The 16,294-nt window shown below is 48.5% G+C and overlaps 1 pseudogene; it reads right to left on the bottom strand.

The window, feature by feature from the left end:
• Window positions 1–503: 503 nt before the first annotated feature.
• Window positions 504–14,304, bottom strand: LOC115834657 (annotated as a pseudogene).
• Between the last annotated feature and the right edge of the window lie 1,990 nt (window positions 14,305–16,294).

Below are 16,294 nucleotides of genomic sequence, written 5' to 3'. Positions count from 1 at the left end.
CAGAGGCTCCTTTGAGGGGCAGCCAGGCCTCCAGCCTGGGAGCTTAGGACCCAGGACACCAACTTGACCCATCTACCCACTTGCTTAGTGAACCTAGGCAGTCCAGTCCCCTCTCTGGGCCTCAGTTTCCCTATCTATTAGGTGTTGAGCTAGGTGGTGCCCAAGGCCTCCTGAGCTATCACAGGCTCTGATTCCTAAAAGTCACCATCCCTGCTTAAAAGCCTGCAGTGGCTCCCTAGTGCCCTGGGAGTCAACTCCCACTCCTTCATCCGGCAGACAAGGCCTCCGCCAAGGTCACCAGGGCCCCTGTCCACTCAACCCCTGGGAGGGTCATCTGTAGCCTCTGGTCCTGCCTATGCCTGGGTCATTCCCAGGCAGCCTGGGATGGGGTAGAAGGTCCCTTATGCCCACCCAGCCCCTCAATGACCTCAGCACAGCTTTCCTCTCATTGCTTTTATTGATTCCCAAGGGCAACCCTGCTCCCACAGGCAGGCCAAGTGGGCTCACATCTTATAGCCTCCAAAGATGGGGTCGTTCCCATACTCAGGGGAGGCCAGGGAGGCCTTGAGCTTAGGCCGGGCGCTGAGGTGTGCCACGTAGGCTGAGAGCAGAAGGAGGGCATCCAGATAGCCAGGCACCAGTGTCACTGGTAGAGGGTTGTGACTGCAAGTTGTCCAGGTTCATGGTGTTTTGAACCAAGAATTGGTTCAAAACACCTAGCAAAGCAAAGAAAGAATGAAGCAACAAAAGAACGAAAGCAGTTGTTTTGGTTTTTTTTGAGACGGAATCTTGCTCTGCCACCCAGGCTGGAGTGCAGTGGTGTGATCTCTGCTTACTGCAACCTCTGCCTCCCAAGTTCAAGCGATTCTTGTGCTTCAGCCACCCGAGTAGCTGGGATCATAGGTGTGCACCACCACACTCAGCTAATTTTTTTTTTTTTTTTTGTATTTTTAGTAGAGACAGGGTTTCACCATGTTGGCCAGGCTGGTCTCGAACTCCTGACCTCAGGTGATCCACCCACCTCGGTCTCTCAGATTGCTGGGATTACAGGTGTGAGCCACCACACCTGGCCTAAAAGCAGGGATTTATTGAAAACAAAAGTACACTCCACAGTGTGGGAGTGGGCCCAGCAGCAGCTCAAGGGCCTGGATACAGAATCTTCTTGGGTCCAAATATCCCCTAGAAGTTTCCCATTGGTCACTTCATGCCCACCTCATGCAAATGAAGTGGCAGCCAACAATCTGATTGGTTGCAGAAAGCAGCCAATCAGAGGCTGAAGTGAACTTACAAAGGTCACACTCCTGTGCCAACATCTGATTGAATGAGATGTTTGCTAGGGTGAAGTTATAAAGTTATACTTCTATGCAAACGAAGACTCCACCCGCAATCAGTCTGATTGTTTGTGGACAGCAACCATTCATAGGCTGGAGTGAAGTTACCAAGTTGCAAAGGAAGACTCCACCCACAACCAGTCTGATTTGTTGAGGACAGCCAATTTCCCATCTGCTGTGCAGAAAAGGTCAAATGGAGTAGCCTCTGGTCCTTTTGTTACTTAGGTGTGGAAAGTTAGGGTTTTCCTTTCAATTTAGTTCTAGAAAGTTGGTGTGAAACAGCCTTAGGTTCCCTGCCTCCACACCCTATTCTCCTGCCTCACCAGGACCTAGTGGGCCAGCAGCAAGTCCAGCAGGTTGTGGTCGGTGAAGGAGATCTGCAGGGCAGGGGGTGTGAGGGAGCTTGAGCTGGGTCAGGAGAGAGCAGCTTCAGGACCCAGAACCCTGGCTGCCTCTGCTGCAGTGAACTGGCCCACTCTGGGCCTCAGTTTGCCCTTCTAAGAAATGGACCTACAATGATCTGGGAGAGGCTGGAGCCAGCACTCACCTGGTCGCCCACGATGAAGGCCTGTCATCCCTGGTTCTGGGTTGGAGGGTCTCAAAAGGCTTCAGGTGCCTGGCAGCTCCCGAACACACTGGGCTTTGCCCTCCTCCTGTGAACAGGAGTGATTCCAGTTGGAGGTGTGCGGTGAGACTGACCAGGGTGACCTCCTGTCCCTGACCACACTGTCCCAGAGCACCAGCCCACACCCAGGCTCACTCAGAGCCCTGGTGGATAAGGCGGCTGCAGCGCCTGCCCACGGTGGTCCTCACCCCGTCATTCACTGTGTCCACCAGTGCCGTCTCCCACTGGTCTTTGCTGTAGAGACCTAGTCAGCAGCCAGGCAGTGGGCTCAGATTCTGTTCTCTCCCCGCAAAGCCCACAGGCGTCAGACCTGGGCCTCCGGGACCTCTCTCTGACCCCCGCTTTGGTGGGCCTTCTCTCCCAGCCTCTGCTACTCCCACCTCCACAAGGTGAGTAGGCCGTAGGCCCACGCCTGTCTTTGGGGCCACACCCTGGCTCCCTGGCACTGAGGAATTCCCTGCCCAAAATGTGCCAAGCCCACTCCCCCAGATCTGTCTCCCGGAAGAGAGGACCAAGCCACTGCTCTGTGTCTTCCTAGGCCCGAGTCTGACTTTTTGTGGGGACCAGAAGAGAACTTGGACGTGAGGGCAGAAAGAGGTGGCAGACCCCAGTGGGGGTGTTCTCTCCATTCTCTCTCCTGGGTCCTGCAGAAGTTGGGATGGGCCTGCGCCTTGGCTGCTCCCCCTATTCCTCTGCACCACCATCCCTGGTTGCCATGCCCTCCTGGGACCCCAGACTTTCCTGGATCCTCGACCTGGCCGAAGGGGAGATAGCATCTCCCTGAGCCAGGCTCCTGCCACCCTTGAGTGGGGGCTTTCTAGATTTAGGTACGGCCAGAGTGGGAAGAAATGGACAGGAAGGTCTTTTTGGAAGCTCCTGGCCCCACCCAAAGTGGCCTCTGGCCTGCACCCAAACTGCTGTGAGCTGTTGTCTAGGAGATGGCTGCAGCGACTCCACCTGGTGCTGCCTGGTTGGGGGCTAGCCCAGCCACACAGCCCCTGCCCTGCTCATGTGCACCCACAGCCCCAGCCCCACAGCCCAGAGCCTTTTGGAACGCAGGCCCTGCACCTTCCTGCCCCTCAGCTGGGCAGAACTTTGGTGGCTGCAGGTGCAGCAGCTCAGGCCCCAGGCACCTGTCAGGTACCTTTCTGGACTGGGCCACCCCAGGCCTCAGGACTCACCAAAGGTGCAGCCAAGGTGACCCAGGATAGCATTGGACTGGTACAGGGTGAGGTATCCATCCTTGTACTTGGGGAGGTGACCAGCTCACTGCACACCCTCAACTGGGACCACTCCCGTTCACAGGAGGAGGGCAAAGCCCAGCTGGGGGTGGCACGGCTCCATGAGGGGCATTGAGTTCAGTTGCCCGCCACTCTAGTCCTGACCCCTAAGACCCAGCCCCTTCTTGGCATGGCCACTCACACAGGAGGCCTCGAGTGGGCCCTGCAGCCTCATCTCCTTGGTCACCACCTCCTCCTTCCAGCTCTGGCCCTGAACTGCCAGCAGCAGGACATGGCCTCGGGGTGCCCGGGGGCAGGGGGAGTGGACAGGACAGGAATGTGGGGACAGAGAGAGACCCATCCTCACAGCAACCTGGGACGGGGCGAGGAGGGTAGGGGACAGGACACGGAGACAGGACAGAAACCCTAGCTTGGGTGCCTCTTAGAGAGGGAACCATGGCCCCAGCAGTGCCTTGGAGAGGGGAACGGTGGAGAACTCAGCCCCACGGAGGGACGGAATGCAGCTGCCTCCGGAAGTTGGGGTGGGCTGTGCCTTGGCAGCTCACAGGGTTCCTTTACACTCTTCCCTGGTTGCCACACCCTCCTGGGACCCTGGGCTTTCCTAGAACCCCCAGGCTCGATAAAGAGGAGGCATTATTTCCCTGGGCCAGTTTCCTGCCACCTTTGAAACATGACTTCGTGGGGCTGAAGACACCGGAAAGGCAGGTCCAGGCCCCACCCCCACAATTCCGGCCCCGCCCTTTCAGCCCTGGCCCCGCCCCCTCCTGCCCTGGCACTGGCCCAGGGAGCCGGCTTAGCCGGCTGGCGGCGTGTACCCTTCGTCCTCCTGAAGGAGCTGGGCCTGTACCTTGGGTCCGGAAGTAGACGATGGTGTAGGGCGACACTAGGAGAGACAGACAGGAGGATGAAGGCCGTGACAGAACTTCGCTGGAGCTAAGGAGCCCAGGGCTCAGACCCCAGAGAGGGGGTTAGGCTGATGACTCAGCCTGGGCCCCGCCCCCTACCCGGTACAGACCCTACTCACTCGCAGGCAGTGAAGTGGAGGCCCAGCAGGAAGTGGGGAGGCGCCCAGAGGCCTCCTACTCACTGTTCTGTCCCGCCCCAACAGCCCTCCCGGACCCACCCCAGGAATGTGCCAAGTCAGGGAGCAGGTCAGGGCAAGGAGGCGTCAGGCGTGATGAGGGCAGGGCCGGGCAAGGGCCACCTGCCCATCTGCATGGATGTACCCTGCCTGCAGGGCAGTACCTTTGCAAGAGGCACCCACACCTAACTAACATCACACATTGACACACCCCCATGCCCAATCCCAAACCACACAGAGGGCCAGGACTGAGGACTTCGCGCATTCCTGGGTCCCCAGCACCAGCGCATCGTAGGTGCCAAAAGTGCTTATTGCATGGATGAATGCAGTTCCAATAAATAGACGTACCCATTTACACATCCTCTCACTCTGATGATAATAACAAAAAACTCTTAGGGCCTGAATAATAGGTTGAGGGCTTTACATGTAGTACAACCCTAAGGCTCATTTTTATTTTTATTTTATTTTATTTTATTTTGGCCGGGCGCGGTGGCTCATGCCTGTAATCCCAGCACTTTTGGAGGCCGAGCCAGGCGGATCACGAGGTCAGGAGATTGAGACCATCCTGGCTAACACGGTGAAACCTCGTCTCTACTAAAAATACAAAAATATTAGCGAGGCGTGGTGGCAGGCGCCTGTAGTCCCAGCTACTCGGGAGGCTGAGGCAGGAGAATGGCGTGAACCCAGGAGGCGGAGCTTGCAGTGAGCCGAGATGGCGCCACTGCACTCAAGCCTGGGCGACAGAGTGAGACTCCGTCTCAAAAAAAAAAAAAAACAAAGAAAGAACAAACAGAGAAAGAGTGCTACTTATCTTTCTCCTCTCCTGCCTAAAGACAGGATGTAAATTCTCCTTTATTAGAGACAACTCTAGACTCTCAGCTCCAAGGATGTGTTACCAGAGAAAAACTGGAGTTCTTTCACCTGGCGAGTAACAAACGACTTCAAGAACGCAGGTTTAGGCTGGGCGTAGTGGCTCACGCCTGTAATCCCAGCACTTTGGGAGGCCGAGATGGGCGGATCACAAGGTCAGGAGATCGAGACCATCCTGGCTAACACGGTGAAACCTCGTCTCTACTAAAAATACAAAAATATTAGCTGGGCGTGGTGGCGGGCGCCTGTAGTCCCAGCTACTCGGGAGGCTGAGGCAGGAGAATGGCGTGAACCCAGGAGGCAGAGCTTGCAGTGAGCCGAGATCGCACCACCATACTCCAGCCTGGGTGACAGAGCGAGACTCCATCTCCAAAAAAAAAAAAAGAACACAGGTTTAGATGAACAAGGGTTTTATTACTTGGTATAAGTAAGGAGAACACTGAGAGCATTCTAGAAAGATGCATCTCCCCACAGGAAAGTGACAGGAGGGTTTTATGGGGTGATGGAGAGAGGAGAGGGGGCATGATGGCATCAGAGGAGAAGTCCCAGTTGTGCAGACGCAGTGAGTCATTATTCCAGTGTTCCCAGAAAAAGCGGTCCAGATCCAGATCCCAAGAGAGGGTTCTTGGACCTTGCACAGGGAGGAATTCAAGACGAGTCACAGGTGCAGTGAGAAGAGAGAGCTTATTGAAAGCCACTCCATTACAGAGTAGGGCGTCCTCAGAAAGCGAGAGGAAGGATGCACCATATTTGTTTTAAGTTCTTCTTATATAGGATTCTTATCTGTGCAAAGGCTAAACTAAGCTGTGCCTATGTGTGGGTGGGCTGACAGCATGACAAAATTTATTATTTTATTGATTTAAAGAAAACTATCCTTGACATTTTAGTGTGTGAGTGCATCAAAGCATAACTGTAATTATCTTGAAAGCATATGTTGTTACGGGTTTTGGGATGTCTGGACTTTCTGTGGCTGCAGGAATGTGTCCTTGCAGGCAGTACCAAGCCAATTCCTTAGCTGTAAGCATCTTAGAACCGTGGGTCGTGACTAGTGTGGAAAGTGACTTGCTAGGATTTTTTTGTTTTGTTTTGTTTTGTTTGTTTGTTTTTTGTTTGTTTGGTTGGTTTTTTTTAGATGGAGTCTTGCTCTGTCGCCCAGGCTGGAGTGCAGTGGCGCAATCTCAGCTCACTGCAAGCTCCACCTCCTGGGTTCACGCCATTCTCCTGCCTCAGCCTCCTGAGTAGCTGGGACTACAGGCACCCACCACCACACCTGGCTAATTTTGTTTTTGTGTTTTTAGTAGAGACGGGGTTTCACCGTGTTAGCCAGGATGATCTCAATCTCCTGACCTTGTGATCCGCCCACCTCGGCCTCCCAAAGTGCTGGGATTACAGGCGTGAGCCACCATGCCTGGCCATTTTTACATTTTTGAAGGTTTCTTTTAATTCCCCTTGACCAAGAGAGGGGTCCATTCTGTTGAGGGGTTTAGGGTTTTATTTATTTCTTTAGTGTATATATCCCCTTTTTTGTCAAGGTATGCCAGAGGCAGTATCAATGGCCAAGCTTTTATTATTTATTATTTATTTATTTTTAAGACAGAGTCTTGCTCCATCATCAAGGTTGGAGTGCAATGGTGGGATCTTGGCTCACTGCAACCTCCACCTCCTGGGTTCAAGCAATTCTCCTGCCTCAGCCTTCCTAGTAGCTGGGATTACAGGTGCACGCCACCATGTCTGGCTAATTTTTATATTTTTAGTATGGACATGGTTTCACCATGTTGGCCAGGCTGATCTTGAACTCCTGACCTCAGGTGATCTGCCTGCCTCGGCCTCCCAAAGTGCTGGGATTACAGGTGTGAGCTACCACACCCGGCCTGGCCAAGCTTTTATTTTGTCCCATATTGATGCCAGGGTGGTGTGCTACCTGTCCTGGGTCCATTATGTCCCTTGGTGGGACTTCTATGGCCAAGGGACTTAGAATCAAAAGTTGTATAGTCAATTAAACATTCTAGGTCAGGTAGGAATGGAGGTAGGCAGGCATTCATCAGCTTTAGGACCCCCTTTAAGCAACATAAGAGCCAAAACTCAAAAGCCAAAATGCAAGGTTATAAAATTAACTTATCTATAAATTCTATGCATTGAGCCATTGTAATCTTGGCTTGTAGCAATTAGTTATACAAAACACAAGCGTTTTATTAGCTGCTTAGGCATCTGTGTGCCCATCTTTACAGGCGGTGCACAACTGTAATCCCAGCTACTTGGGAGGCTGAGGCAGGAGAATCACTTGAACACAGGAGGCAGAGGTTGCAGTGAGCCGAGATTGTGCCATTGCACTCCAGCCTGGGCAACAAAAGTGAAACTCCATCCCCAGGAGGAAAAAAAAAAGAAAAAAAACAGGTTTAATCTTGGACAGGTGTACCCAGCTAGTGATTCCCTGAAGTTTAATCTTTGATTAACTTCAGTGAGCCAAGAACTAGTTCCTGATTAGCTTCATGTTGCAGTGAGACGAGATTATGCCATTGCACTCCAGGCTGGGCAACAAAAGCAAAACTCCAGAAAAACAAACAAACAACAAAAAAATCAAGTTTAATCTCGGACAGGTATACCCGGCTGGTGATTCCCTGAAGGTTCCATCTTTGATTTGGAGGGTCTGAACTAATTTTATCCCTCAAAATCAGCTCTTACAATCTCATATGATAGTCTCTGAGCCTGGAGGGATTGAAATCATTTCAAATTCTGGAGGTAAAACAAAATATAAGAAATTAACAACATTTTAAACAAAAGGTCATAAGCCATAGCTGGTTTTTTTTTGTTTTTTAATGAGATGGGGGGGTCTCACAATATTGACCATGCTGGTCTCGAACTCCTGGCCTCAAGTGATCTTCCCATCTCGGCCTGCCAAAGTGCTGGGATTACAGGCATGAGCCACCACACCCAGCCAGCCCTGCCTAGTTTTGAGCAGGGCAGGATAGGAAGTTCCCAAGTAGCCAAACATTTAAATTATTTAGCATCAAGGCATAGAATAAATTAGATTATTTCAGATAGAGGAAAAGTTATTAAATGGATCTTAATGTTTTTGAATACAGGCCTGTTCCTATGTCTCATGAGAAGAGTTTACTTTGTCACTTTTGCCCAGTTCTAAAGACAAGGCTTTGGTTAACTTGAGTTTGGCATCAGATACTGGCAGGAGTTGATGCCTTTTTTTTTTAGATGAGATGTGGATACCCAGAAGTCAAAGCCCTGTAATTTAACAGTACAAGGATTAGTTAATAGCACCTGATGAGGACCTTTTCCAAGGGGCTGAAGGTGGTGATACTGGTCTTCATTGTCTAATTAGAAGGTGTAAAAAAAATTCTACAACCTTGCAGCAATTAACTTTTATAGCTTTAGTAAGCCCCAGCAATAAAACTAAGTTAGAGACTTAACAGGATTTTGATTTTGAGGATGTTTGTTAAAGATGTTAAAAGGTTAAAACATTTGATCAAAACAGAAGCACAGGTCATTGCAAAATAGTTACTCATTTAACCAAAGTGGTAATTAAAAACCATGTAACTGGCTGGGTGTGGTGGCTCATGCCTGTAATCCCAGCACTTTGGGAGGCCAAGGTGGGCAGATCACCTGAGATCAGGAGTTTGAGACCAGCCTGACCAACATGGAGAAACCCTGTCTCTACTAAAAATACAAAAAATTAACCAGGCATGGTGGTGCATGCCTGTAATCCCAGCTACTTGGGTGGCTGAGGCAGGAGAATTGCTTGAACCTGGGAGGCGGAGGTCGTAGTGAGCCGAGATCACGCCCTTGCACTCCAGCCTGGGCAACAAGAGCAAAACTCTGTCTTAAAAAAAAAAACAAAAAACAAAACAAAACAAAAAAAACACGATGTAACCACTCCATTACAGAGTGGATAAAACCTAAAACCTTTTAAATCTCGGGGTTTTTTCCAGGAGGCGGAGGTTGCAGTGAGCCAAGATGGCGCTGTTGCACTCCAGCCTGGGCTACACAGTGAGACTCCATCTTAAAAAAAAAAAAAAAAAATCTTGGGGTTTTTTTAGCAATCCAAAACCTAATAAAGACAGCATAGCAATTATAAAATCTTGTTTCTTTTTTTTTTTTTTGAGATGGAGTCTCACTCTGTTACCCAGGCTGGAGTGCAGTGGTGCGATCTCAGCTCACTGCAACTTCTGCCTCCCAGGTTCAAGTGATTCTTCTGCCTCAGCCTCCCAAGTAGCTGGGACTACAGGTATGCACCACAACGCCCAACTAATTTTTTGTATTTTTAGTAGAGACAGGGTTTCACCATATTGGCCAGGCTGGCCTCAAACTCCTGACCTCGTGATCCACCCATCTCAGCTTCCCAAAGTGCTGGGTTACAGGTGTGAGCCACTGTGCCCAGCCAAAATCTTGTTTCTTAAGCCAGCTACAAAAAAGCAAAGAAAACCCTTCTGCAGTGACTGCTTCTCCTTCTGAGAAGCCCATTTACATAACTTGGAATTCAAACTCAATGAAAAAAGTTTGAATTTAATCGAACACAGGAAGAGTGTGTTCAAAGCTATGTGTATAGCAGGGGAATACCTGACTCTTAGAAACAGTGTGAGAAGTTTTCTGATTACATTAGAAACTTGGACATATCAAGAAAAGCCAAGAGTACAGAATCAAGTTATCCTTCTCAAGGAGAGAAAAACGAGACATAGCAAAAGTTGAACTTCTGAGATATGATTCTGAGAAGTTTTCAAAAGAAATAGATTATAAAATACAAGTAAAATATCTTGCAATTTTATCAAGAGCTAAGCAATAGTTTTTTTAAAAAAAGCCTTGTTGTAACGTAGGGGACCAATCTTAGAAGGACTATTATAAATGATTTCCTTTTAATTATAATCAACTTAGTTACATCCAAAATCACTTTAATAAATTCCCCTTCACATAGCTTTTCACGACTTACACAGACCATCTACAACATGCTTGGACTTTCTGCCTTGTCCTAAACCTCCTAAATAATCAGTCATTTTACTTTAGGACAAAAATTTACCACACAAGATCCTTTTTCATACAAAATTATTCTCTTTTCTTTATAACCTTCCTTATGAAAAATATGTCTGCATGTCCATAACTTTCTTCACACCTCTCTCTCCCCTACTTACTGTTCCTTTCTACCTTGTTTAACAAGTAATTTTCAAGGCCATAATTGACTTTTAGATAACTTCTGAATTGGACAAAATTACTCTTTTTCTCAATAAGACTAGTTCCTGGGAGGCTTTTGCCCTCCAATGCCACTCAGAGATATGCCAAATTAAACAACCCAAAGAACGAAAATCATCAAGACCAGAAGGGAAATGCTAGGTGTAAGCTTCAGGGCATGGAAGTGCAGGGCAACATGTGTCACTAGTGAGGCACAGACAGCAAACATGTGGCCAAAAAAGGGGACAAGGGGGATGGAGAATCAGTAGGTGCTGGCGCACATCCCTCTGAGCCTCAGTTTATCTGACAGGGTGACATGGCAGCCCTGGACCCATAAAGGCCAAAAAGCCCCCCACAACAGGCTGGCGCCCAAGCCAGAGGACCCCACAACTCCCAACTCCCTGGCAGGCATGGCCCACAGGATCCAACAGCTCTGAGTGGGGGCCTGTAACCCCCAGTGCCCAGGGAATATAAAGGAACATGAGCATCCCTATGTCCCCTGGGGCTCAGCAGGCTGAGCATGAAAAAAGACAACAAGGGAAAGGGAAGGGACAACAAAGACACTCACCCATCCATGACTCCGAGAGCTTAGGAAGCAAGAAACCCTGAACTGTTTGTCATATGTTAGCATTTTACAGAGAAAACCATTCCACAACTGTGAAACATATTTTCCCATATCATACACTTTTCTTAACTGAGAATGACCCAGACATCTGACAAGCCATCCAAAGAAAGCTGTGGACCAACGTTTTGGGTAAAGAAGACTTCATGGAAGTTTGTTTTTTAAAAAGCCCTTTTCACCTTTTTTTTCTTCAGATTCAAAGGCATTTCTCATGTTTACATTTTAGCCAGAACAAAATCTTCACGTAACCTTGAATAGCAAGTTTTATCTCAACACCAGTAGCCTAATAATAGCAGATTCAAAGCAAGCAGAAAATAAAAGAGAGAAACAGCTTCGGAAGTGGTAATCAGAAGTGAGGGAACCTGTGGGCCAGCCATACAGGGCTGCCATAAGGCCTCAGTAAAGTAAAGGCGACAAGTTGGGAAATGACAAGAACCGTAGCTTTCCCACACCCAGCAAAGGGGACAAGGTAGATTAGTTCACGGCACACACTGGCAAATGTCTTGCAGGGCTCCTTCTATTTTTATTATGCCCCAGGGACTCTAACCCCTTAGGCAGGGACTCCCACCCCATGGGCCAGGACTCTAACCCAAATATTAGCCTTGCCTAATATGACACAAAGACTGATCCCACTTTCCAGAGGTGGGCAATTAGTGCTGCACAGACCGAATTCCCTTGGCATAGGGTCTTGTCTGTTCTCACACTGCTAATAAAGACATACCTGAGACTGGGTAATTAATAAAGGAAAGAGGTTTAATTGACTCAGAGTTCTGCATGGCTGGGGAGGCCTCAGGAAACCTACAATCATGGCGGAAGGGGAGGCAAATACGTCCTTCTTCATGTGGCGGCAGCAAGGAGAAGTGCCAAGAAAAAAGGGGAAAAGTCCCTTATAAAACCATCAGACTCGCAAGAACTCACTCAGTATCATGAGAACAATATGAAGATAACTGCCCCCATGATTCAATTACCTCCCACCAGGAACCTCCCATGACACATGGGGATTATGGGAACTACAATTCAAGATGAGATTTGGGTGGGGACACAGCCAAACCATATCAGTCCCTTAGTGGTGGTCACCAGAAGATGCTACCAGAAAAAGAGGTCCCGATCCAGATCCCAAGAGAGGGTTCTTGGATCTCACACAGGAAGGTATTCAAGATGAGTCAAAGAGTGCAGTGAGAAGAGAGAGTTTATTGAAAGCTAATCCATTACAGGGTAGGGTGTCCTCAGAAAGCAACAGGAAGAGTGAACCATCTTTGTTTTAAGACGCGTGTGTATGTGTATATATATATATATATACACACTATATACCATATATATATACAATATACTATATACACACACACACACACACACACACACACACACACACACACATACATAGGTCTTGTCTATGCAAAGACTAAACTAAGCTGTCCCTACATGTAGATGGGCTGACAGAATGACAAAAATTATTATTTTATTGATTTAAATAAAACTATCCTTGACATTTTATTAAAGTGTTATTTTATCAAAGCACATTTATCCCAAAGTGCTGGGATTACAGGTGTGAGCCACTGTGCTCAGCCAATGTCTTGATAGTCTTGATTTCACTTTGGGAAGCCAAGGCAGGAGTATTGCTTGAGCCCAGGAGTTGGAGACCAGCCTGGGCAACACAGTGAGACCCCGTCTGTATTTAAAAACAAAAACGGCCAGTGTGGTCGCTCATGCCTGTAATCCTAGCACTTTGGGAGGCTGAGGCAGGCAGATCACTTCAGGTCAAGAGTTCAAGACCAGCCTTGCCATGGTGAAACCCCATCTCTACTAAAAATACAAAAATTAGTCAGGCGTGGTGGTGGGCACCTGTAATCCCAGCTACTTGGGAGGCTGAGGCAGAAGAATCTCTTGAACCTGAGAGTCAGAGGTTGCAGTGAGCCAAGATCACACCACTGCACTCCAGCCTGGGCGACAGAGCAAGACTCCGTCTCTAAATAAACAAAAAAAATACCAAGATGGACATGATTTAAAAATAGTGTCACCCTGGCTTTCCTAGGCTCCCTAACATCAGCACATGGGCCACATGTTATGGTCATGAAGCTATAGCTCCTTCTGGGCTAGAGACTTTAGCATGGTCATGAAGAAAGTTCACTTTCTATAAGTTGATGGGGTCTGTCAGAAGCTGGTTCCTACCAACAAGGTGACCACTTTCCACACAGGGTTTGGGGAAAAACAGGCTGCAGGACAGGAAGCTATAAAACAGGCAATTATGCAAGTTGATAAAATTCCTATAATCCCTGGAGACCCTCCTTGTCTGCTTTCAGAACCTGCAAATAAACCTCCCTCCATTGGTTTCTTGCCATAGATTTACCTTCCCACAGTAGTCGCTCTTGTAAGCCTAAAGCTGCTTTTTTTTTCCTGTCATTTCTCTAAAATGTATTGCTCTTTGTTGAAGACACCATATGAGTGAAATCTCATCACTGCTTGGAGTTACTTTTCATTGAGGTTTCTCCTGCGTGATTGTAGGTTTTTCTTTTGTTCTTCTGTTACAGGGGTCCATTCCAACTAACAACTCATGAATGTTGAGGAAAAGATTATTTTTTCTCCCCCACATAGTCTGCAAACTATTTCTTGACTGAGTATGAAGGCAAATGCAGCCTTCAAATGCAGCTGGCCAGGGGCTGGGATGGGCGGGACTTCCTGGACCCGGGAGGGCTGCGTCTCACCAGGCGGAGCCCAGTGCTGCCTCCTTGCAAGCTCATCTGGCCCAGTCCGGGTCTCCTGCTGGCTGCCCCTCCCCCGGAAGGCTCAGAGCCATAAGGAGGGAGGAAGGTGTCCTTCCCAGGTGCAGAAACGCCCACCCAAAGCCTGGGCAAAAATTAAAAACATCGCACTGATCAGGGGCAACCCCTGCACCGAGCGCTCAGGGTTGGGTGCACTTCCCCTCCTCCTCATTTGAGCTCACAGCTGCCTAGGCCTGGGGGGAGGAGGAGGTGCCACCAGGGCTGGGATCTCATCCCTGACTCACAGCTGGAGGAACATCTGCCCAGCATGTAGCAGCTTACAAAGAGCTTTCATAGAAATGATCTCATTTCATCTCCACGCAACCCGGGAGGGAGGGAGTCCTGTTCCCATTATACAGATGAGGACACCAAGGCTCAGAGGAACCTGCTCTGGCCTGGAGCACCCGCTCCTCCTTTGTGCAGAAGCATCACAGATCTGAGAAAGTGAGAGGACCCCTTGTTGTCCAGCAGACTGCCTGTCTCCCACCACCGGACGTGCTGAACCTCCAGATGGCTTGCAGCCAGGGTGCTGTGATGTTCCGGGCGGCTGCTTTTACCCACAGCCCTCTGGCTCCACGGGCCTTCCCTGTGGTCTAGCTCCATGGCTACCCTGTGGCTGCCTCCTCTTCCTCCCAGAAGCACAGCTTTTCCCGGTCCATCCCCTACCTCCATTGCGTGTATACATCAGCACCTTTTTGGTGGGTTTTAAAGTGTACATAAACAGTTTGTTTTGTTTTGAGACCAGGTCTTGCACTGTCACCCAAGCTGGAGTTCAGTGGCACGATCTTGGCTCACTGCAGCCTTGATCTCCTGGGCTCAAGCGATCCTCCCAGCTCACCCACCCAAGTAGCTGGGGCTACAGGCACATGCTACCATGCCCAGCTAATTTTTGTATTTTTAGTAGAGACGGGGTTTCACCATGTTGCCCAGGATGGTCTTGAACTCCTGAGCTCAAACCATCCGCCCACCCTGGCCTTCCAAATTGCTGGGATTACAACCGTAAACCACTGCGTCCAGCCTAAACAGCTTTATTGTTATATAAGATTCACCCTTGCAAAGCCTGCATTCTGTGGTTTTTCATATATTCAGTGTTGCGCAATCATTACCCTATCTAATTCCAGAACACGTTCATCATGCCGAAAAGACACCCCATGCCCATTAGCAGTCACTCCTCTTTCTTCCTCCCCCCAGCCCCTGGCAACCACTAATCTACTTTCTGTCACTATGGATTTGCTTATGCTGGACATTTCACATAAGTGGAATCATAGAGTATTTGTCTTTTTGTGTCTGTTTGTCACTTAGCATAATATTTTCAAGGCTCATCTATGCTGTAAAATGTGTTAGCACTTCATCTCTTTTTATGGCCAAGTAATATCCCATTGCAGTGATAGACCACCCTTGTTTACTCATTCATAGTTTGTTTTTTGGTTTTTTTTGTTTTTTTTTTTTTGAGATGGAGTCTCACTCTGTCTCCTAGGCTGGAAGTGTAGTGGCGTGATCTCGGCTCACTGCAACCTCCTCCTTCTGGGTTCAAGCTATTCTCCTGCCTCAGCCTCCCGAGTAGCTGGGTCTACAGGTGCACGCCACCATGCCCGGCTAATTTTTGTATTTTTAGTAGAGATGGGGTTTCACAATATTTGTCAGGCTGGTCTGGAACCGCTGACCTCAGGCTATCCACCCACCTCGGTCTCCCATAGTGCTGGGATTACAGGCGTGAGCTACCATGCCTGGCCTTTACTCATTCATAGTTGATGGACATTTAAGTTGTTTCACTTTTTGGTCTACTATGAATAATGCTTTTAGGAACATTTCTGTAGAAGTTTTTGTGTGGACTTATAGGAGTTTTTTTGTTTTGTTTTTTTAGAGATGGTGTCTTGCTCTGTCACTCAGGCTGGAGTACAGCTCCTGAGTAGCTGGGACTATAAGCAATCATCACTGTGCCTGGCTAATTTTTATATTTATTCTAAAGACAGGGTCTCACTTTATTGCCCAAGCTGGCATTGAACTCCTGGCCTCAAGTGATCCTCCTGCCTTGGCCTCCCAAAGTGCTGGGATCACAGGAATGAGCCAAAGTTGTTTGCCTGGCCCCAAACTTATGTTTTTGGTTCCCTTGACTATATACCTAGGAGTGGAATTGCTGGGTCATGTGATAACTCATTTTGAGGAATTGCCAAATTCCTTTCCAAAGTGGCTGCACCATTTTACAATCCCATCAGCAGAGTCTGAGGGTTCCAACTTCTTACATCCTTACCCACAGTGGTCAGTGTCCATCTTTTTTACTTTATCCTGGTGGTTACAAAGTAGATTCTCAACATGGTTCTATTTGGGGTGCTTACCAGGTACCAAGTTCTAGATTCAACTTTTGGGGAAAACAGGGGAGAAGGAGCCACCGTCTTTGCCATTAGAGGAATCACAGTAAAGTGTGGAGGGAGATAGAGAGACACAAGTCTTCATTCATGCATTGATTAGTATGTACCAGGCAATGAATGGGCTAGACACCATGGGAGACATCAAAATAGGCAAGATATAGTCTGTACCCTAACGAACTCTTTTCATGAATATAGGACCTTTTAATATAGGACCTTTGTCAGGA

Source organism: Nomascus leucogenys, chromosome 4 (assembly GCF_006542625.1).
Source record: "Nomascus leucogenys isolate Asia chromosome 4, Asia_NLE_v1, whole genome shotgun sequence".
Classification (NCBI taxonomy): domain Eukaryota; kingdom Metazoa; phylum Chordata; class Mammalia; order Primates; family Hylobatidae; genus Nomascus; species Nomascus leucogenys.
The sequence above is the reverse complement of the archived record's forward strand: the minus strand, read 5'-3'. Positions and strand labels throughout refer to the sequence as shown.